The 22,618-nt window shown below is 39.9% G+C and overlaps 1 protein-coding gene across 2 annotated transcripts in view; it reads left to right on the top strand.

The window, feature by feature from the left end:
* Positions 1-4,631: 4,631 nt before the first annotated feature.
* Positions 4,632-22,618, top strand: part of nlgn2b (neuroligin 2b) — a 65,994-nt gene continuing 48,007 nt past the window's right edge. For both annotated transcript variants that reach the window (XM_085175348.1, XM_085175350.1), the window contains exon 1: positions 4,632-5,637. The gene's annotated coding sequence lies outside the window, so the exon portion shown is untranslated. The remainder of the gene's footprint in view (positions 5,638-22,618) is intronic.

Below are 22,618 nucleotides of genomic sequence, written 5' to 3' on the forward strand. Positions count from 1 at the left end.
TACTAAATGTGTAAAATGCATGATACTGTTTGATGCGTTAAAAATCTTTTGTGGATTCACTTATTCTTAACAAAGCTGTTCACACCGTCCTCATAATTTTGCCGGATGAGTCAGAAGCGTTTATTTTTTTAAATCAACCAAGCTCGATTTTTCCAAGTTTTCAGGGAATAAACAGATCTCACCATTGCATTTGGCAGCAGGTGCACTCATATACTGAAAATGCATGCTAAGCGCCTTGAGGCAACTGATGTTGTGATGTGGCGTTATAGAATTAAAATGGAATTGAATTGAATTTTTGCTCATGCATATTCATGCAAAGTTTTATTCGGATTGTCCCAACCATTAAGAAGGAGATAAGGCACATACAGATCATATACATATGCTCTGATCATCATAGTAAGATTATTTTTACATTATCATTATTTTAATATTAGCCTAATTAGCTTCACAGTACTATACATGATTCATGGTTACCTTTATGATATGACAGGGTCATCTGGATATTTCACACTGAATAATGGATTGGTAAAAGAGAAGACATCCATCCTGGATATTTAACACTTACTGTGTTTAGATCCTTGATGACATGCTAAATGGACATGGAAATGGTAAAACTATAGTCACCATCCTTCAGCCTTCTCTCTGTTATGAGTATTTTTCACTCCCATTTATAACCTAAAGCTCCAAAGTTTCTGTCTGGCTGCTCTGACTCCAACCACAGTCGCTGATCACATGTTCCTCCCTGTTTCTTAAACAGCTAGCAGGATAAGGACCTGAGCTCCACAGCAGTGCATTTATAGCAGCAGTACAGCCGTTAACATAATGAGAGTGGGCTCTACATTTTTACAATGCAGTTTTATGACCTTCTTCTTTTCACAGCGCATCCAGAGTTTTATAAAGCATATCTTGCTAGCCAAAGGACACGGCTTGCTTTCCTTTACTGATTACTCTCTGCAGACACTGTAAAAACTAATTGAAAAGAGGGGTTTTGTAATAAGTGAATTAGATTGTTTAACTCATTTTGAAATGTAAGTATTCACAAAATGTTTCCACTGATGATGGTGTGCTGTCCTACTACACTGGCGCTTTTCAAGTCTTTTATGAGTGTATGTACTTACTTAAATGGTAAAATGGCCTGTATTTGTATAGCGCTTTACTAGTCCCTAAGGACCCCAAAGCGCTTTACATATCCAGTCATCCACCCATTCACACACACATTCACTACTTAAGATCATTAGTAGTTTTTTTAAAGTACAAAACGGGGGTGCCGAGTTGAATTGTGTACCCTCGAAGTACTTTAAGCACTTCAAATGTCTAGAAATGAACTTTGACTGTCTAGAAATGCAATGACAGCATCTATCCAGCAGAGGGAGGTGTTCTACAACATCTGAATACAGGAAATGCGCTGTCTCCTCATAAACTGGATCCCGTGGCTTGTCTAATTCTCTTGTGTGCTTGTTTGATGCTGCTCAGTCAGTTAGCATGGGAAGCTCAGAGTCTATTTAATGAGCACGGCAGCGTTTTAATACAGGATTACAGGTTATAAATGGGATTTTATCTGACTAGAGAGAATGTGTACTTTGCAGCAGTCCTGACCGCTGGATACAAAGTTATCTTTTCTTGTACCTTTTTGAATCAACATCAGGGCAATTTACAAATTCTTCCAGTCATATACCACCTTTAGCAACCCATGGATGGGAGATCAGGATGCACAGCCTTGATTTACAATAGGCTTGTACCCCAGCTGAATGCAATCCAAGCCAGTCGGCAGTTTAATTCAGCAGTGCAGAGTTTCACTATTCTCCCCTGAAAATCTCGCTTGTGATGCAATCCAGGAAAAAAAAAACTCTCTCCCACTCACAGTTTCTGACAGCAAAGGCTCCAGCTCCCAGTCTGGTCACATACTGCTTTGTTGTTGCAGTTAATAATATTTGGTAAGCAGATGATACTCTTGCAGCTGTTGACTCCCTTTAATCTCCTCCCTGACCTATGATGAGAGGCCAGAGCCTCAGGGACCTTTGTACCTACCGTATCTCCCCTCTCGTTTTAACAAAACACCTGAGATCTGCCCTCTGCGCAAGGAATGGTGAAAAAAAAAAGATTTCCCTCTGCACCGGCCCAGAAGAAATAGTATCAGCTCCCTTTTCTAGATTCTCTGTCCAGGTTGACAACAAGACTTTGCTAACGGTGTGTGATTACTCTTCCTTGGTGCATTCTATGTCTTTATAAGACACATTTAACATACCGAAATGTTGACCTTGGAAATCGTGCCCTTTTAATATCAGCCCCCTTTATTTCATATGTCAGAATACTTCAGAACACTTCTAAGTGACAGTATTGTTTCACAGGGGTTAGAAATGGATGATTAAACACTGTACACACATTTAAGAAATGAAAGCAGAAAAGGGGATTTTAAAAATGCAGGGTCAGTTTAAACTAACAGTAATGAAGTCACAGTTTTGCATCCTACATCAGGTGAAACTAGCTAGACCTCTTCACTTCACAATTAAACTACTCAAAGAGTCCAGTGCTCTTTGTATTTCACTGCACTGAGCAGGCATCATTTTTGTACATAGCAAAGACATATTGCTAAGATCATCTAACATTTGCTTAAGTGAGTTACAGGGTCACGGTGCACTTCCTCTGCACTAATGGCTATCATAATTGAAGGCTAATCTAGTGTGCATTTATCTATCTGTCCGTCCATCTATTCATTTCCTGCCACCTAGCTGCATTTAGTAAGTGGCTCAGACATACTTCCAGCCACATCTTTCTTTCCATGAGACATCAAGCTGCCTTCTGAAGGCAAAATGGGATACTTCATCCCTCTAGTGTGTTCTGATTGTACGTCCAGTCACCCCGAAGACCTTGCACAAGTCATCCCGGGCTCCAAACTATATCGAATGACTGAATTCCTCGCCTGACTCACTGACCGTAAAGACGCATCAACCTCTGTCTGAAAGTCTAAACTCAGTCATCCAGCGAAAGAGGCTTGTTTGGGTAAATTACAGAACGTCTTGGTTCATTTTTTCCTGTGACTAGAAAGATTCCATCATGAGGGTTGTAAGATTGAACTGTGGATTCAAAGCGAGCATACTGAGTGTCATCTTCACACTCTGCTTCTTCTGACCACAGCTTGATAACACCCAAAATTTGCTGTTATCAACCCCGATTCTTTTGTCCCCATGATAGAACAGAGAAAACCCGACTCATAGTGGTCAAAACATTTATATTTCTTTTTATTCAATCATCTTCCGGAAGAGAGAGCCCTGCACAGCCCCAAAAGCCAGTTGCAGAAACTCTAACATTTTTAGCTCAACATGTGTCTTACATAGTGTTATTTCGGTACTTCAGACGTCACACACGTCACACGTGACACACACAGTTTCATTACAAACAAACTCCTTCTACTCAGTTCCTCTTTTCTGTGTCTGATTTATTTGTCTGATTTATTAATATGCCTGTGCACTAAAACGTCCTGTGCAGCTTGCAATAACTTCCCCTTTCTGAGGTCTGTTACCAGGGCAACCTGTCTGAACTTAGTTTATGAGTCAAAAGTGGCCTTGCTTTACAAACCTTCATTATTAAAGTACATAAAACAATATAATAAAGAAAATAAACACTAAGGATATATTAATTACATGACACTGTGCAATGATACACCTCACAGATTGTATGGGAAGACTCACTAATGAGTCATGAATCGACCAACAATCATCACTTGACTTGCTTGACTTCTTCCCTTTGGCCCCCGTCTTCATTGTTTTACTTTTAGGGCCCACTGTGTCCTTGGGCAAAATTTCAGCAAGTTTCCTCCTGTCGTCTTGGTGTCTACGTGGTTAAAATGAGAGAGAAAAATGCTGAAGCTCTTTGTAAAGAGCTAGGGTAAAGAGGTGATATATGTAAGTGCAGTCCATTTACCCTCCTCAATGCTCCTATCGGCATCGCTTCCAGATGCAGCCGCAATTACTTTGATCAAAAACAGCTTTAAAGCCCCCTGCTTCATGCTACCTGTCGAGGACCAAATGACAAACAGAGAAAGCATCCAGCAGCTGAATTTCCCTCGAGGGTGAGCGAAGAACAAAACAGAACTTAATAGAAAGTTAGTATCGTGGCAAGATTCATCAAACAATTGATTGCCAACAGGACTGATTCAGCTCAGTTGTATTCATATGGCGCCAATTCACGGCATAGAGGTGAACCCCAACGATTTAATTTGAATACGCTATTAGGGACACTAACTGGTCACGTTTGGCTGGCATGTTGTGCTTGTGCTGCCACCTAGTGGTCACATCAATGCAGGTAGTCTTTACTGTGTACCAGCTGAGCTCTGCATCCATGCTCATTTTCCTTAAATAATATACTCAACCAGGAAGCAGAAATTATAAGTAAGTATTTATTGTTGCTGTTATTTGTATTATTATTGCTCTATATGTAACCCGTGCATTCGTATATTACGGTGTTTCATATTTCACCCACCAAAAAAGTAACAAAAAAGAAATTTAAAAAATTAAAAAGAAGAAAACAAAAATCTGACGTCAGCCTGGCACAGATCATCACCTATAAACGCTGGAAGCAAACGCGTTTTGCTTTTCCACGCGAGTATTTCAGCAGATCGAGCGCCCTTTTCCGCCGAATTATGCGTCTCGCCTCCTCGTCATGACAACTAGCAGTGAGACTGAAATATTGCGCGAGAGTCATTGAGACTGCGCTCAGAGAGAGAGCGAGAGAGGGAGATTGAAAAGCAGTGGGATCTCCTTCAGTGCGGGCTTCAAAAATAAATACCACTGCATCATCCTGATATTCACAGCCTTTCAGGTGTTGTTCCAAAAGCACCAGGGCTAATCGGAAGGTGCGGGTTCTGTTTTCTCATTCCGAGCTTTCTCTCCTTAGCATCAGAGACCAAGTGAAGAGAGAGAGAGAGGGAAAGAGAGAGCACCACGCAAGCGCGCAAAGAAGAGATTGGACACCTGATTTCGGTGGGGTGTCTTCGCTGGAGCGCTGTTTCGTGTTTTAAGTCAGTCAACCTGTAATCTTTTTTTTTCTTTAAAGGGGGCCGTTCGGCACAGCGGGGACGCACACCGCGGATTATTATCAGCGCGGGCAAATGGGGGGGAGAGAAAGAGGACAGATCGCTGCGTTGACTTTTGAAGCGACGCGCGAGTCCTGACGCTATAGCGTTACGCATTTATTTTCCTGTGAGTTCATTTCCCCCCCTCTCTCGTTCTCCCTCTCTCCTTCCCGTGTTTGGGTCGCACTCGCTGCTGCGTCTCCGCCTGATTAAAAAAAAGAAGAAGAAAAGAAAAAGTCAAATATTCCGTGGAGAAGGAAACATAGCAGGGGTGTTGTCAGAGAGGGATGAGAGGAGGAGGAGGAGGAGGGGGCCAGTATGAGGTGTGCTTTTTTTGGAAAAGCCGGAGAAAGACGGACACCGAGAAGGTGTGCTGATGTGCGGAAGCCTGCGACTGCGTTGCTCTCCTGAGAAATAATTGCGAGCCGGGGAGAAATGGCCTAGTTAGGAGATCATCGACACGCCGACGGAGGATAGAAAAGAAGAATCGTGCTTAGATGGACGGGCCATCATCATCATCATCCTCTTCTTCATCTTAATTCCGGTGCTTGCATCGCGTCTTTTAGGTAAGCCATATGTTCACCACCAGCACCCAAACGTGACTGGAGATTTGCTGTCTACCGCGGGCTTCATGTGTGCGCAATATGTTTGGTGACTTCGCACATTGCGCACGTTGCCCGTCCTGACGCACTGTCAATACTGAGGAATGAGATTCCCATGTAAAATCCTCGAGCCACTTTGTTGCTATAGCACACATTTTCTTCCTTTCAGTGGGAGCCTTCTATTGGCCTTGCCTGTTGATAAGCTGTGGCATCTTAACGCGATCGGTCCACTTTGCGTATCCAAGTGGTTTTAACCGCGCGGCTAGCGGGGAGATACGGCTGCGATTTAATTGGAGATCAGCTCATCATGCACGGGGACCGTCAATCAGACCGGCTTGCTATTCTCAGCCGGGGCTGCCGATCCCGCTCGATTGTGGAGATATTGATTATTTTCTGATGATCCCGTTTTTTTTTCCATTACACTTATTGATGACAGCTTAATTATGCTTCTGTGCTGCAACGCAACTCATCTCAAGCACAGTGTGTGACGGGCCTTGAACTCAGAAGACGTCTTCTCTAATCAACAAATTCACAACAGCTCTGACACACACACACACACACACAGAGTCAAAAAAAAGCCTGTGCCCTAGAAGATGCAGATAGGATTGTGAATTAAATGCACATGCTGATGATCCAGGGAAGGCTCCATTAATATTCAGCGGTGGTTGGGCAGTGCTCAGTTAATGGAAGACAACAGGACCTCTGTTCTGACAGGTCATGAGAAATGGTATATTTTCATTTTTAAAGGAGTGAATGTGTGTTGTTTTTTCCTCTCTCTCTCTCTCTCTCTCTCACACACACACACACACACACACACACACACACACACAGATATGGGGCCTGTAGCTACGGAGAAGTGACATTTAAAATCCATTAGAAAACCAATAAAGTGGTTTTGTAGACTTTTGAAGAATTTCGTATTACTCTTGTTGGCGTGCTGTTCAAATAGCTGTGATTGCTTTTCTTAGGCCTGCGTAACGTCAGCCTCGGCGCTGGCATTTTAGGAGGCTTACTCAAATACAGCAGAATGGAGCTGAAGACTGGGAAGCCCTGGGCTTCATCTTTTAGTGGGAATTTGTTTCACTACATATCAGACAAAATTTAAAAAAAAAAAAAAAAGCACGGCAGAATGGCAGAATTGTAGCATGACCATTCTTCTTCATATACACCGCAGGTAATACGTGTGCTTCATCTGATTGTTTATTTTTCTTTAATCTTCAAGAACATACAGAGATTGCCACCATTCCCAGAGCACTACATCCAATAAACTACAGTTAAGGGCCAATAAAGTTAATACTGTGGCAAGCTCGGTGTCAGTCGGTTTCTAGAGAGAAAATGGCCTAGAAGTGAAGATAAAAGGGACGAAAAGGAAAGAACGGCTGCTTAATGGATTGAATGAGAACACAAGGTGGGGGACTTACAATCTGGAACAAAACGTGTTAAGTCTTAATGTTTAATGAAGTATGTTTGGGTGAGGAAGGTGAAGTGCTCAGAAGTGTTCACTTTAATATTCTCTCTCCTCTCGTAAAGTCAGAGCTTTCTTGCAGCAGCACAGCTGTTGGGTTGTTTGTATAGGTGTATTTGTTTGTTTGGATGATGCAGCCTTGTCGCATATCAGTGCTTGTTTCCATCATCATAGCCCAGAATTTTAAAGCAATATGATTTTAATTATTATTTTTCATACCTCTAATACTTTCAGGATATTGTCTTTTTTTTTTTTTAGCTGAATTTCCTCATCAGTGCTTTCCTGTGTGACTGCTGCTAAGTGATGTCACTGCATGTCTTGAAATAACAGGTAGCGTGTAGAACATGGCAGCTGGTGAACAGGCTCATGCACGTTAGCATCCTGACCTTGCAAGCTGTTCTATGGTTTATGGATTCATAACTGTAAGATTGAGGTAATAAGCGATGGTAAAATGAAGTGTCATTTGTTACTTCATGTTTGAGGTTGGCACACACACACACACACACAAGATTGCTTTCATCTGGCTGCACAAGACCAAAAGCCAACTGCATTTATATTTCTTTTTTTTTTCAGTTTGAACCTGCATGTTACTCCATGTGTTATTGCACTGTGAGAGACAAGGCAGGAGTTTGTGATCACTGTCATTTGATTGTCTTTGATGAAATAGAAAACACACACAAAAAAAGAAAACTATCAGGGACTAAGCCTTGGATCAGACAATTTTCTTCAAATTCCTTCTGGGTTTACTTTTCGCTATAATTCTCACTTTAGAGCAACTTTAGATTATTTTTGGTGTCAAAATTGTATTTTAGATTAACAATAGAAAAAAAAACATAAACTAGAGAACTAAAGACATTACACACTGGGGGGAAAAGCCTTAATAAGGGGATACTTTGAAATAAGATACTTTGAATTGTGCAAAAATATTATATTTCCTAATGTATTTATATGTTCTCATATAATCCAGTTCAAAGTGCTCCAAGCTGACCTTGAAGAAGAGGTGGAAGAGATTTACACTTCCAAAACAAACAGTATGTTTTCAGGTTATGGCAAAGTCAGCATCGTGTTTTAATCCAGAGAAGGTTTGATCACTAGTGTGAACGCTAGAGTTTGTTTCTGTTAGAAATACCCAACAGGAAATCGCCTTCATTAGAGTAACGCACACCCAGTCCACTTAAACTGATTTTATTTGTGCAGAGTTAACATGCTCTTATTTTAATGTTCATATTTCCATGGATACCTCTTGGGTTTGACTCTCAGTCCTTTTTTCAGTTGTGAGTGAGTTCCACAACGAGAGTCTTCAGGGTTGTGCACTTAGAGAAAGTGTTTATCAAGAGTCCAAAAATTCCACAAAAGAGCCCTCATGCCGTTTACAATTGTACTGTGTGGGACTGACCTGAGCCCTTAGAGATTTATCAAGAACATTCTTCACAAGTCTGTTATTTTTGTTGTTCTGAACTTTGGGATTAGATGTAACCCATAGTCACTGCTGCAGTACACTTAATACCACTGACTAGCTGTCCATAAAGCTGCACATAGGACATCACTTCTTACATTTGGAGTCTTTAACACTCTAATGGTGGGGCTTTTAAAAAAAATTGAACAATAAAAAGCAGGACAAAACAGCACTAAAACCCATCTGCAGCTCGTTTATATTTGAATTGTGGGAGCTGTTGCTATCCGCTCATCGTATCCCGTACCTTAGCCAAGTGTCTTTAACCCTTCTTGATATAAAACATTTACTGTATGCTGGGCTTAAACCTGTAGCTGCTGTAATGGAGGCTCGGAGATTTTAATTTCTGCCCGAAGATGTCGAGTCAGAGGAAAGGGAGGTTAAAATGACCCAGCTCTCAGTCATATCACGACCACAGAGAGGAGAAGCTGTAGAATAGCTTGACCTGACCCATTATCTGTGAGCAAAGTAAAGCTGGAGAAAACGCCTGTGCAAATGCCATGGTAACCGTCTTGTGCAACCTCCTTTGAAACAACATCACATAACAGTGATCCATAAGATAAGCCAGGATAAGGGCCATCCTGTCTCGCCCGCTCCGAGACGAATATCACGGCAAAACCCATTAAAATATGCACTAAGTTAATGCGTCTTTTCATTAGTGACACAAGCAAAAGCCCAGTAAAAAGGGACACGTGACCTTTCCTGAAACACAAAGATCCACCTTTTAAATTCCTCGCACGTGATCCATTAAGCAGCTGTAATATTTGATTTATTTTATTTTATTTATTTGTTTTTGCAGTGGTGTACAAACTCCAGCTGGCATTGAAATATGACATCTTTAAAAATATTATAATAAATATTCCTCTGATGGTTATTATGGAGCTGTGGGCTGTGTTGACATGAATGAGACGCATTTGACACGATACTTTTTATTAGGGCGGCAGCCCATTTTGCTGTTATTTAAATGTCAGCATCTACATTTTTAGATGGGGATTTGATATCTGCTTTATGACACTGGCGAGCGCTAGTCTCATCGGCTGAAGGACACCGACGACAAGTGTGAAATACAGCAGAACTGCAGGAACTGTAGATAACCACTTGCTTTCTGCCACTGCTGCAGGATTGAACTGTTGCTCGGTGTAAAGTACACAAGAGTGTGTGATTCATGTCAGTTGGTGCTTGGCAGTTCAATCACTGCTTTACAGGAGCCCAACAAAGGTGAAGTCATAATTTGGGAAGTCATTGAAAACTGATGCGGTGATTAAGAAGTCGTTGTGTGTCCACTGTCCTTTTTGTCTCTATCACCAAATCAATATTTAAAGCTAAGCACAATGTGAGAACGTGGCCAATAGAAAGATGCTAGGTAATGTAATACGATCTCATTTTAAAATACAGAACAGCAATCATCAAACTCTGACCGGCGCTGAACGGCATACCGAATACTAGCGATGTTTAAAAATGTTTTTCAAAATTCGGACAAAAGCTGCAGACGTTTTGCATTCATTGCTGAAAAATATGAACCCCTGTGTGTGGATTTGATAAAAAGAGCAAGCTTTGAAGCATCACTTTAAGTGGTGAGCTTTAATGTAAAAATTGGAACTTTTTCAAATTTTGTCTTCTTTTGAATCTTGGTCAAGGCAGCACGGTGGCACGGTGGTTAGCACTGTTGCTGCACAGCAAGAAGGTCCTGAGTTCAATTCCACCATCAGGCCAGGGTCTTTCTGTGTGGAGTTTGCATGTTAGAATAGAATAGAATAGCCTTTATTGTCATTGTACAAGTACAACGAAATTGGAGTGCCACTCCCTTGGTGATGTTCTCCCCGTGTTTGCGTGGGTTTCCTCCGGATAATCCAAATTACCACTAGGTGTGAATGTGTGAGTGCGAATGGTTGTCTGTCCCTGTGTGTTGGCCCTGCAACAGACTGACGACCTGTCCAGGGTGTACCCCGCCTCTCGCCCTATGACAGCTGGGATAGGCTCCAGCGCCCCCCGCGACCCTGAAAAGGATAAGTGGAAGCGGATGGATGGACGAATCTTGGTCTCTCACCTAAAACATGCACTGTACACAACATTTAAATACCTGAACATTAAACTTGCTGCCCTGTGTAAAAATTGTCATCCCACAAGGATGATTTGTTGTATTTTATTTATTATACATTAAGTCACTAGATGCTGTATCTTGCTCAACTTGGTGTAAAAACCCATGTTAGATGTACAAAATACAGCCAAAATTCTATTTATGTACTCTGTTACACTTTGAGTTACTTTGTGTGTATTTTTACAAAATATATAGATTCGATTAGATCAGATGAAACTTTATTAATCCCTCAGGTGGGTTCCCCCCGGGAAATTCAGTAAAAGGTGTTCCCTTACCAGGAATCAAACCCGGGCCGTGGCAGTGAGAGCGCCGAATCCTAACCACTAGACCACCAGGGATCTACAGTGGGTATATATGAAATTTCAGTGTTTCGTAAATACAGTTCCTCAGCGTGTCACCTGTAGGAGAAGCTGCTCTGCTGATGTGCTACACATGCTTGGAATTCTACTGTACATAGTGATTTATGGGTAATTCAGCTTCATGTAAACACCTAAATCTGCATTATATTACACCATCCATATTTTCACCTGATCATCTGTATCTCCAGAGCGTGCTACTGCTTTCTACAAGCCACCCTCTATGCCGCTTGCATTGTGACCATTGTTTTACCAGAAGAACAAAGGCTGACCTTGACGATCATTTTCTGTGGAACAGAATATTCTGCTTGCATTACTAATCTTAGGACTTCCTCAACAACTGAAAATAAATTCAGCAAAAGTACAGAATAACAAGATACGGCTCAGGACACTTGAAATGATTGAACATCGAGGACCACTGTGGTAGCATAGGGAGTTCAGATGCACCCTTACGGTATGTCAGGTAGTTCAGTCAAACACTTACATCAAAGGATTCAGGGCAGTTTTATTAGAAACAGCAGTCCACGTGAACTGTGCGAATACCGCTCTGTGTTATTCTGCTAATGATGATGAAGCCAAGTGGCATGGCGGAGTCTCTCTGGTGTGCAAACTACAAAAGGAGAGAACTGAAAAATCTGAAGAGCAGATCAAATTTAGTAAACAACAATCTTCATCCAGTTAACTACTCGTATTCTCCTCGTTTTTATTTAAATTTTTAAAGTCAGTACCAGCATTGAAACCCAGATTGCCCCAACCCCCATCTTTTATTCAGCTGACCTCACAGCAGTACCTGGAGTACAGGAAACCTCTCAACACTTTTGGGCATACAAATCATTCCAGCAGAATACATCACATAGAGCAAGTCTCAGTGCTTTATGTAAGCTAACCCAGAAGATCATGACTGCAGCCATCCCATCTGTTAAGAGTACACCTTCCAGTGAACGTGACAGTGAGCGTTTAACTTTCTGTAGCTGTTTTGCGTCGTGTCACCTTAAATAGCACAGAGCGTATTTACTATGAAGGATGCCCCATTGTAAGACGATGAAGCAGGCCCGCTTTCCATACGGCTGAACTCAGTGGGACCGGCTGCACGACTTATAGACGATTGTCCTGCCCATTATCACGCTCATTGATGATCAGATATAATGCACCTGCTCTCTCACGCATATATCGTGTGATGTTATTTTGCTTTTTATTTTTATTTTTCTATTGTAAATCTATTTTAAAATCTGTCACATTTCCAATATGATGCACATCTACATTACCAAATAATAGCTGCTCTTTAATGGATGAGTTTAAAATGGCTGTAGACAAGTTATTATAATATTGATGCGCTCTGGGTATCCATCGATTTATGCCAGAGTGTAATAACACTTGTTCTACAGTGTTGCATCTCAGACAGTATTACAGATTCTCCTGGCAGCGAGTTTTCATAAAATATAGATGTAAAACATATGATAATGGCTTCCTGAAGATCAAAAGAAAAGCATATTTCTTTCGTCACCGATTGGTCTTGTGCATTACTGATAATGATTCCTCAATATGTTGAAGTCCAGATTGCACAATCTGGATTTATCTTTCAGTGTCTGGTCATTGTTACGGTGCTATTTTGAGGGCAGCAAAAGATTTGCGGGCAATTTGCAAAACACACTGTGACTTTTATTGCAGCAAAGCCACAGGAGTAATATATTTACTAATGAATTTAGCTTTGACAGCAGTCTTTCACCAAAAAGCCCTCCGCTAAACAAGATAATGGTAATTAATGGGAGATCTTTCCCTTCAGATCGTTTTTAATTTTGGCTCAGAAGCATTGGCTCTATATTTAGTTGTTTGAGGAGGAGCTGCTAAGGACCGGTGTACATTTTCAACTCCTCGGCAAGGTGACCTCCTGCTGTTGTGTGAAAAAACCTACTTGTGCCATGTGCAGTGTGGAAGCAGATCGTGATTGTGCCTGATCGTAAAAAGCAGATTTTTGTTTGGATCCTTTCTATAACAATGTGAGTTGTTTGCTTGCTCTTTTAATGCACAACATTTTCCCTTTCAGTAACTTAAGTTACATTAAGCCTTATACAGTGAAAGCACTTGGTTAAAAGCAGAGACAGCTTTCATAGTTGTGATTGTTATTTCAGTTTTTATTTAAGTCTAAGGGTGGATAACTGATGGTTAAAAAAGTAAAGATCTTTCAACTACGTTATGAGTGTCAATGTTGCATAGCTTGTCCACCAGAGGGCACTATGCAAATTCACTGTTTGCAACAAGTGTTTCCTACAAACACAACCAGCTGATCCGAGCAGTTGGGCAGAGCCTATAGTGTAAATGAGTAATTAAATAACTACATGTAACAAATGTTAGATTTGTTGTGTTTATGTTTTGTGTGTCTGAAAAAGGAATTATCAGGAAATATCGCTACTGTTGTTCGTCCTAAAAGTCCTATATCAGTCAAACAATCAGAATATACAAGAACCTTATTTAGCAGATACACAGTCCACCTAATATCAGTTTCCATGCCAACTCATCCAATCAGATGAGTGTATTTTTAATTCCTTTGAGGCAAATGTATTTTATTGTATGTATTTTAACTTTTCAGACTTTTCTGAACAGTATGAAAATGCTACGTATTAATGCGGGAGGTGATATTTATGGTTTTCAATGCTATTTTCCCTTTTCGGTGTAATAAAGGGTAAGAAAAAAACAACCCGAAAGACTCAATTTGTTATTCTTGGGATCCCTTGCTGATATTGCAGGAGTAGCTGCATTCACACTTATAGAGCTCGTCTGGTTTAATTTTCAGAGGAAAAAGGCTGCCGCGTTGCCAAAGAGGAGAAAACGCTACGCAGGTTATCCAATCCAGCCTTGTTTTAAAAAACATTTTAATTATTCATTTGTTTGGATGTGCAGAACACAACTGGACTACAGTGCATTACCACAGCAGTTAGGGAGATGGGTTTCAGCAGCGCTGAAAGACTCCAACTACACAAACAAGAACATGCGAACAGAATGAATGCCATGTACTTAAAAACACAAGACAGTCATTGAATTCCAAACAGAGAGACAGTAACACGCTGGTGTAATTGCATCAAATGTTTCCAAGCATCTGAGCAACTAAACAAGCACCTTTGCTAGTGTAAAGACTCATTCAGTATTGAATCAAAAGGTTTATTGATACTCATGGTTTTGGATTTGAATTGGTTACAAAATTACCGTGTTTTATCCAGTTCAAAATATATGTTTTTGTACCTATAGTATTATAAATTGTGTTGTGTGTAAGTAAAATCTTACTCATGCTGGACTCTTTACCACTACTTTATTAAGAAGTTATCCGCCCAGTTGCAATGCTGTTATCAGATGTTAGCCCAACATACATATTACAAGTAAGCAGGCTCCCACTATTACCTATAAATAAGGCCAGACGTTATCTGCTCATCTGTTGTAATCAATAATTTATGAAAGATTATGAAGGAGACATAGTGGTTGTATGACGTCTGTGAGAATGCTATTGTAAGCTAGAGAAAAGAGCTTATCAAGTACTTTTGGTGCTTGAACCTAAACGAGCATTGTGTGGAAACCAAAGCAACTCAGGTAAAAAAAAAAAAAAAAAAAAGGAAAAAAAGATTTGAAACAAAAAATAATAGATTTTGCTAAATCAAAGTTTAAATTTGACATGGTAACATTTCTTCATAAAACTATGGCTAGCTGCTGTTCTTTTCGTCTCACTTTAACAGGATCCTCTGTGCACAGTGTTACATCTACTTATCACCCCGTCTTAGCATTACAGCTCAATTTTCCTGCTTTTCCAGTTGCACTTCGTGTTATGTCTTTTCAAATCTTCCAATACACCTCTGGTTCTCTCCAAATACACACTGCATTGTCAGCATATGTGATCTCTGTAGCATAGCTTTTTTTTGTTTAAACTGACATGTTTTTACACAAGTAAGAACCGCACAATCTCCTAATGCTCCTTATGTGTATTATTTCCCCTTGGGAGTGTAACTAAATTTCAAATTGTAAAACCCATTAAAAAATATCATTTTAAATCCATAATAAAGAAAAACCTAATCACATTTTTGTTGTAATGTTCAAAACATAAGTGGCTAGACTTTGATTATATGATAGTAAAAAGGCAAGGCCATGCTTGTTACTGGGACAACACAGATTGCAGTAATAGTTCAATTAAGCATACGCTCAGTTCACATTAAGGTGATTCAACCCAGCAGGGGTATGTTTAGTTAGACCGGGGACAGTTTACATAGACAAGGAATTACAGAGAAATGTCAGGCCTGACTTCTTGTTGTTGTTTCTTTGAGCGAGGTCTCATTATTCGCAAGGTTACCTGAAAGCATTCAATCAAAAAAGACGAGGGCTTTCGGTACTACAGCTCCATTTTGTCGGCCTTGCAAACACACCATGAGGGAATTCTTGTCAAATCCTTCCTAACCCTTTTGACAAAAAGTACACGTTTAAGCAAAAACATAAATGACTAGTGTCTGGAGTGCTGGTGTTATTACCAGGTTATCCCCATATCCCGCTGTCACACATACAGTAGACCACTGTTGATGTGACATGTTTAACATCTTAATACAGGGCTGTGTTTAATTGACTGAAAACAATTATGATCGGTGAAAAACATTTTCTTTCATTCTTTTCAACATGGGCTTCACTGTAGTTTGATATTAATTTTTTAAAATAATATTCAAAACTCATTAAAACTTTACAGACTAGTCTATCTAAGAGTCAAACAGAACTGTGGCTGCTTGGTAGATTTGAATATTATCGCTTAGTCCTGACAAGCAAAATTTAAGTTTACTTGCATGACCAACTGACCAATGCTCTAAAGTAAATAGGAACATTTTAAAAATGTGCAATAACATACTGCTCTGGTTCAGATAAGTCAAGATTGTTGCCTCCTAGAAAGAGATTTTTCTCTCTTTTCGTCCGTGGCTTATAAAATCACAGTTAACAACCATGCTACTTCTCCTTTGACACTACTGAAATTGAATTGGTTTGAAATGAGCTGCGAGGGAAACTTCATGGCAGAATGGCCATTTGAAAATATGAACAGCGCAGGCAGAAAAGTACTGACGAGTGACGTGTTATGAAGGTAGACCGCCATGTGTAAAGTGAAATGAAGCAATGACTGTGATGTAAAAGTGCTGGCCTTTGGCTTTAGGGGCATTTGAGGTCCACAGTAGGTTTGTACAGCAACAGGGTTTGTATCACTGTTTTAGATGTGTAAATCCTTGGTTAGATACAATAGAGGAAACCAGACCAGACGGAAACTATTCAACCTATGCTAAGAGTATAATTCTTTCATAGCTATGGTTTGACATGCTGTCTTCAAAAACTATCAGTGTGATTTAAGACCAGGAGGAAGAGCTCTAACATGACAGCCAGCAAACCACTCTACCCTTACTACCAGCACCTGCCTGTATTGTGGCCATGGCTGATTTTACCTTTCCACCGTTCTCCTCACATTATTTCCCAAGCCTTCCCCTTTGTGCTAACTTTGGCTTCATATCTTGTTCTTTTCATCTTTATTCCTTGGGATATTTTTCTTGTGCTATTATTATTATTTCCCTTTCTCAATTTTGTTGGCAGAAAAACTATCACGTCATCTGGAATCCTTTTAAGAAAGAACAGATTGTTTTTTATTATTTTATTTAAGTTGATGCTCTTAATCCGGTGAACAGTGTTTTTAAGATAAAAACAGCTAATAACTATAAGACCTTTAATATTTTAATTCAGATTAGTTTTGTAATTGATATATATATATATTTTTATTTTAAAAAACAACTGCAAAGTTAGTATTTAGTACCACCCTTTTGGCAAGCACTACGCTTGTCAGTAGAGAGACTTGCAGTTCACCCTTATAAACCTACTTACGCTAATATTCCCGAGACTTTGTGCATATTTTGTAATCACAGTTGTCACAGGCATGGAAAACCTTCAACTTATTTGATATTTTTTAGGTAGTCCGTTGTGGATTTTGAGTTAGTATTTTGAGTTGTTGTGTATTCAGCCTTTTGACAGACACTGACTTGCTTGGTATTTAACTGAGCCTGTGCTTCCATCTACTAGTGAAATGTTCCTTGTTTCACTGGCTGCAACACAAGCCCAAAGCATGATTGATCCATTCCCGTGTGGAACATTTGGTGAGCCGTTCTTTTCATGACATTTTGCACCCTTCCTTCTCCTGTAGGAATGGTTTTCTACTGATGAATGTTCCATAAAGGTCATGCTTGTGCAGGTGTTGCTGCACAGTAGACCAGTGCACCACCACTCCAGAGCCAGCTAAACCTCCCTAAAGGTCTTCTTTGAGCCAAATAGGGGTTTTGATTTGCCTTTCTAGCAATCCGATGAGCAGCCAACTCAACCTCCTATTCCAGTTAACTTCTATTTCTTAATAAATCTTCAGTGGGAAGAGCTTCCTAAAAATGCAGTGCTATTTTGTTTTCACATTCCCATCAAGTATGAGAGGGAACCGTTTAGAGGTGCACAGCTGCTGATTGTTGGGACAAGATTTGAGGAGTATTTCTAAAGTTTTTAAAATGGGATCACCTGGCCTTTCTTATTAATGACTAGTGATATAGCATAGACTGAACAAGCTAAGTGAGGTCTTATGTTTCTCTTACTTTGCCCTCCTTTGCCTTTTTTCAAGCAGAAATTGTGTAAAATTGTACAAAACAAAAGTGTTGTTTGACGGTAGGGCTGTCCAAAAATAGACACTCAGATACTAATTGAAATAATAATTGAAACAAAAAAATTATATTGGACCATTGATGTCAACAACAAGACACATAGCCCCTCCCCTCACTAGCTGCCAAGTAATCTACCTTCATAACAAGAGGCCAGTAAAACTTTGATTTCAGTAACACTGAACAAGTACTAAACATTTATCATAACTGCGGAGTACCCATGTAAGCGTTAGCTGTTTAACTGTTAGCAATTTACTCGATAGCCACATTATCCATCTCTTAAGTTACCATTGAGGCAGTGGCTTTATAAAAAACAATAATATCAATGCAGGCAGCCAATGTTATCAGCCAACTGTACCCACCTGTAACCTTTTTTTGTTTTGTATTATTGTTTGTTGCAGACAACTTCAAAATAGCGTTGCTATTGATGGTGTTGTTTAATCTATGGACTGAAGTGTCCTAGTTATCTGCATCGGGTTTGAAATGCTAACACCAAGTAAGGAGCAGATAGAAGAATGGTAAATGGTAAATGGCCTGTATTTGTATAGCGCTTTTACTAGTCCCGCCTAGGGACCCCAAAGCGCTTTTACACGTCCAGTCATCCACCCATTCACTCTCACATTCACACACTGGTGGAGGCAAGCTACAGTTGTAGCCACAGCTGCCCTCGGGCAGACTGATAAAGAGAACCTGGAAATGTGGAGGTATGTCAGTGCATACCTCCACACTTCCAGGTTCTCTTCATGAGAGATTACATGTCTGTGAATCAGAGGGCGACAGGTGGAAAGGTCAAGAGTGAGATGTTAGTGACATGCTACGATGTATCAGGTTGAATGCAGCTTGAGATGGTTTGGACATGTCCAGGAGGGATAATGAATATATTAGACAAAGGATGTTGAATATATGAATATGAAAGCAGATTAAACACAAAAACATAGGAACAAAAGAAATGTTTCATAAGATAGTGTAGGGCTGTTCGATATAACGATATATATTGGATGACAATATAAAAACATCTATCGTTTTTAATTTTACGCTATCGTTTGTTTCGTGGTGTCGCAAAATAAACTGTTTACAGCAATATTTTTTCATCATTTTGATGGTCACTGTAGTGGCTATATTAATTTCTTAAAGTTCTCTCTTTCTCTTATATTTAATATAACCACACTACGGACGGACAAGCGGCTGTTTTTATGCGTTGTGGTTAGCAACAACGACGGTAACACCATTGCGTGTCCGCTTGTTTATGTTCCACATAAGCCTTTCACAATAAAGCTCAAGATCCTGTTGAGACTTTTCAAAATAAACTGAATCACGTGAAAGAGCAGATTATTTACGGATGAGAAGTAAAAAAGAGCCGCCAGGTGCTAATGGGCTAGGGGTTAGGGTTAGAAACCTTAGACTCAAACATTAGAACAGGCTTTTCCCCGCAGCACGCTGTGTAATAAATACTCACAAAGAAAACGGCAGCTGTTACAACTTATGTCTAAAAATGTATAGTTTCATGCATCTGTTAAAACACTCGACTCCAGCTACATGACGCGCAGCTGGAAACACTTCCCGCAAGTCGAGCTGCCCGAGATTCACAGAATTTTACAGAAAATGTTACATTTTTGTGATTTACATCATTATCGGGACGACAGAATTCTTATATCGCACAGCCCTAAGATAGTGAATTAGTGATACTAATCTTTGGTGGCCACCGGTGAATGCCTTATAATTTTTTCATTACTAGTTGTAAATTCCACCAAATTGAGGTTATTGTACTAAATAGAAATCCTAGAGTCTATAACCAGATACTTACTCTGGATGATATTTCCTAGACTATTTATTTCATATTAGCTTCTCTTCACTGGCTAGGTCCTGAAAACCTCACACTACCATATTATCCAAATTGACCTCTTCGCTCTCAGACTGTGGACCTCCTGTGGTTCCATCTCTACTTTTAGATTGAGATTTAGAGCGTTTCTTTTTAGCAAAGCTTATAGCTAGGGCTCAATCAGGTAACACTGAATTCTTCCTGGCTTTACATGATGCACTGAGGACTTTTCTTCACTCATCTGTTTTCTTTTCCTGTGTGTTTATGTAGAACTACTACATTTAATCATTACCAATAATTTTAAAACATTTATTTTTTTATAGTTTGTCTCTTGTCCTTCCCACACTGCATCCCCCCCCCCCCCCCCCCCCCCCCCCCCCCAACTGGTCATGCTCAGAAGCCTGCTCCTTCCTCGGTGTGGTTCTGCTGGAGGTTTCTTCCTGTTAAAAGGGAGTTTTTCCTTCCCACTGTGACCAAGTGCTTGCTCAAAGTGGTTGTCCGATTGCTGGGTTTTTCCTCTCCAGCATTGTAGGGTCTTTAGCTTACAATATAAAGCACCTTAAGGTGAAAGTTGTTGTGATTTGGTGCTATACAAAGGAAATTGAATTAAATTAAATCAAGTGCAATTGATACAATATGTAATATGTATTTGGATACAATACAAATACGTATTCAAAATATTAAACAGTGAGTTTGGAATATTATTCTCATGTAATGTTATTTTTATAATTGTTATATTATTAGTGATTTGTATAGGCTTTGATGGCAGTTTGTTTTACCAACTTGCTACGCATTCCATCCAGACATTCACCAAATAAAAGGAAAGGGATTTGCCTGTCAGTTGGATGTGGATGTCACAGAGGGTGATGAATTAGTCAGACGTGCACGTTGCCAGTAAAATGTTCTTAACACACCCACATCAAGAGCATGAGACAACCATTTGCAGCATTTTCATTGGGAGTCAGATACTTTGGGAAATAATAAAATGGGTTGTAGCTTGCCGGTCTACAAACTAGAGGCTGACACATTACATGAACATTCAATGATCACATTTTAATTTGGCCAAAGTAATTGCAGGCCCATTCAGAGTTTGATAAAGTTTGAGTTTCTTATTTTGCTACTCTGAAGTTGTTTTCTTACTTTGCTTCAGCAGAATCAAGACGAAAGCTGATTGTAGATTTGTTCTGTTTGAACATGCATGCCCAGAGGAATGTAGGATAGTTAATTCAATTTCATTCTGAACATCTTGTAAATTTGATCCCTCTAGACACATTTTCTTTTGCACTGTTTTCAAACTTGCGACTGTATTTTTTTTTTTTCTGAGCTTGAAAACGATCGTCTTTCTCATCTCCAGGCACCATGTGTCAGCAAGATCGGACAGTCATTTTTAACATGGTTAAGCGGCCTTCTCTATTTAACTTAGTTCGCCATTCTGTTCTTGAATGAGCTTTAAGCCGGAGGCAAAGCAGCTGTCAGACTGCTCCTTCAAACTGTGTGTATCGCCCACAGACACTTATACACATGCTAACACAGCTAGCATTTCACCTAGATCATCGCTAATTAGTGTGTCACCAGATTGTGCTCACTACTTGGCCTCAATTTGGCACATTCTCCCCCAAACACACTTTTAAAAAAAGCGGATAAATAAAAAGTAACAGCCCCTAGAGGCAACAGCGTTCTACTATAACACATTTCTAAAGTTACGCTGCCAGTTGATGTCAAGATATCGTTCTCTGTTTGATTGTTTATTGTGTTGTGTTGTAGATCTGTAAGATAAATGGATTTCCATGTGATCCACATGTGTTAAGCGGATAGAGAAACTGTTGTTACCAACAGCAACATATTGATTTTTTGGTCCAGCGGTGACAGAGGGCCTGTTGCCTACCATCTCCTATCTGCTCCGACTGCCTGCTGCTTGATGATCCTCACCGCAGCTTTAATAACCTGCATCAATTCTTCATTAAGGCCCCTTTAATTGACTTCTCCTTGATCATTTGTCAACATTTTCTTTCATCTTAACCTGTGTTTTCCTATTATTTATCAGGATTAGTCCATGAAGAAAAATAGAGGTGTTTAATTTGTTGTGATCTGAGGGCTATATTGAGCTTGGCCTTTCTTTGCCTGTCAGGATTTGTCCAGAAAGCCTTATTCCCTTTTGAAATGGATACTTGCAGTTATATCTTGGTTTGATTACAATGAGTGTAAAGTGATATTTCCTTGAGGATATCCCTCTGATTTTTCTGGCTGCAGTGGGATGATGATGGGAGCGCAGTGGCAGATGGAGCGGCCATGGTATCTGATTGAGCTGCTGTTGGAGTCTGGAGAGCTTATGGTAAATGGAATAAATTTTAGGATGAAGTTCAAAGCCTCCATCAGCACTAACTGCAGCAGTTCTCCGCAATTATGTGGTCGCTATAAAAATTAACACCGTGACAAGAACTTACAACCTAAAATATTTCTCTGACAGATTAACCTTTGTTTGGATCTTGCTCTCTAGACCAGATTTGTTACAGAGTGATTTAGTTTGAAATCATGGCAGACTTTCTATGAAAACATGTGCACAAAAGCTTAAGGGGAAATTAATTTACATGGCATTTATTTCCCACTTATGTGTATATGTTTCAGTCAATGACAGTGATGCTAAGGCATTATAGCAACTGACTGTAAAAATTTTGTGCCTGCTGTAATGAACGCAAAAACAAAGTGCTTTTTTCAGAAGTTGCTACAATGTCATTTTCTCTTAGGGTTCTGCTAGAGAAAATGCCATCTGATTATTAAAAATGAAGGGTTGATCCCCTTGGCAGCATGAGAATACTCAGGATTGGCACGGTTGCAAAGTTGTCATTTGGTGTGATCTGCTCCTTAATCATCGCCAAGTGCTTGCTCATGGGATGCCACCGTTGGGGTTTTTACCTTGCATCATTAAGAGTATTGAGATGGCTTTTTTCTGTGAACCAATGCTATATAAATAGAAGTTGTAAAATGCAGCTGAATTGTCTTTGCTCAAATCTTCAAGGTTGTAGTTCAGGTGGTAGAGCAGGTCAGCCACTAACTAGAAGGGT

The sequence above is a fragment of the Neolamprologus multifasciatus genome, chromosome 10 (assembly GCF_963576455.1).
Source record: "Neolamprologus multifasciatus chromosome 10, fNeoMul1.2, whole genome shotgun sequence".
NCBI classification, from domain to species: domain Eukaryota; kingdom Metazoa; phylum Chordata; class Actinopteri; order Cichliformes; family Cichlidae; genus Neolamprologus; species Neolamprologus multifasciatus.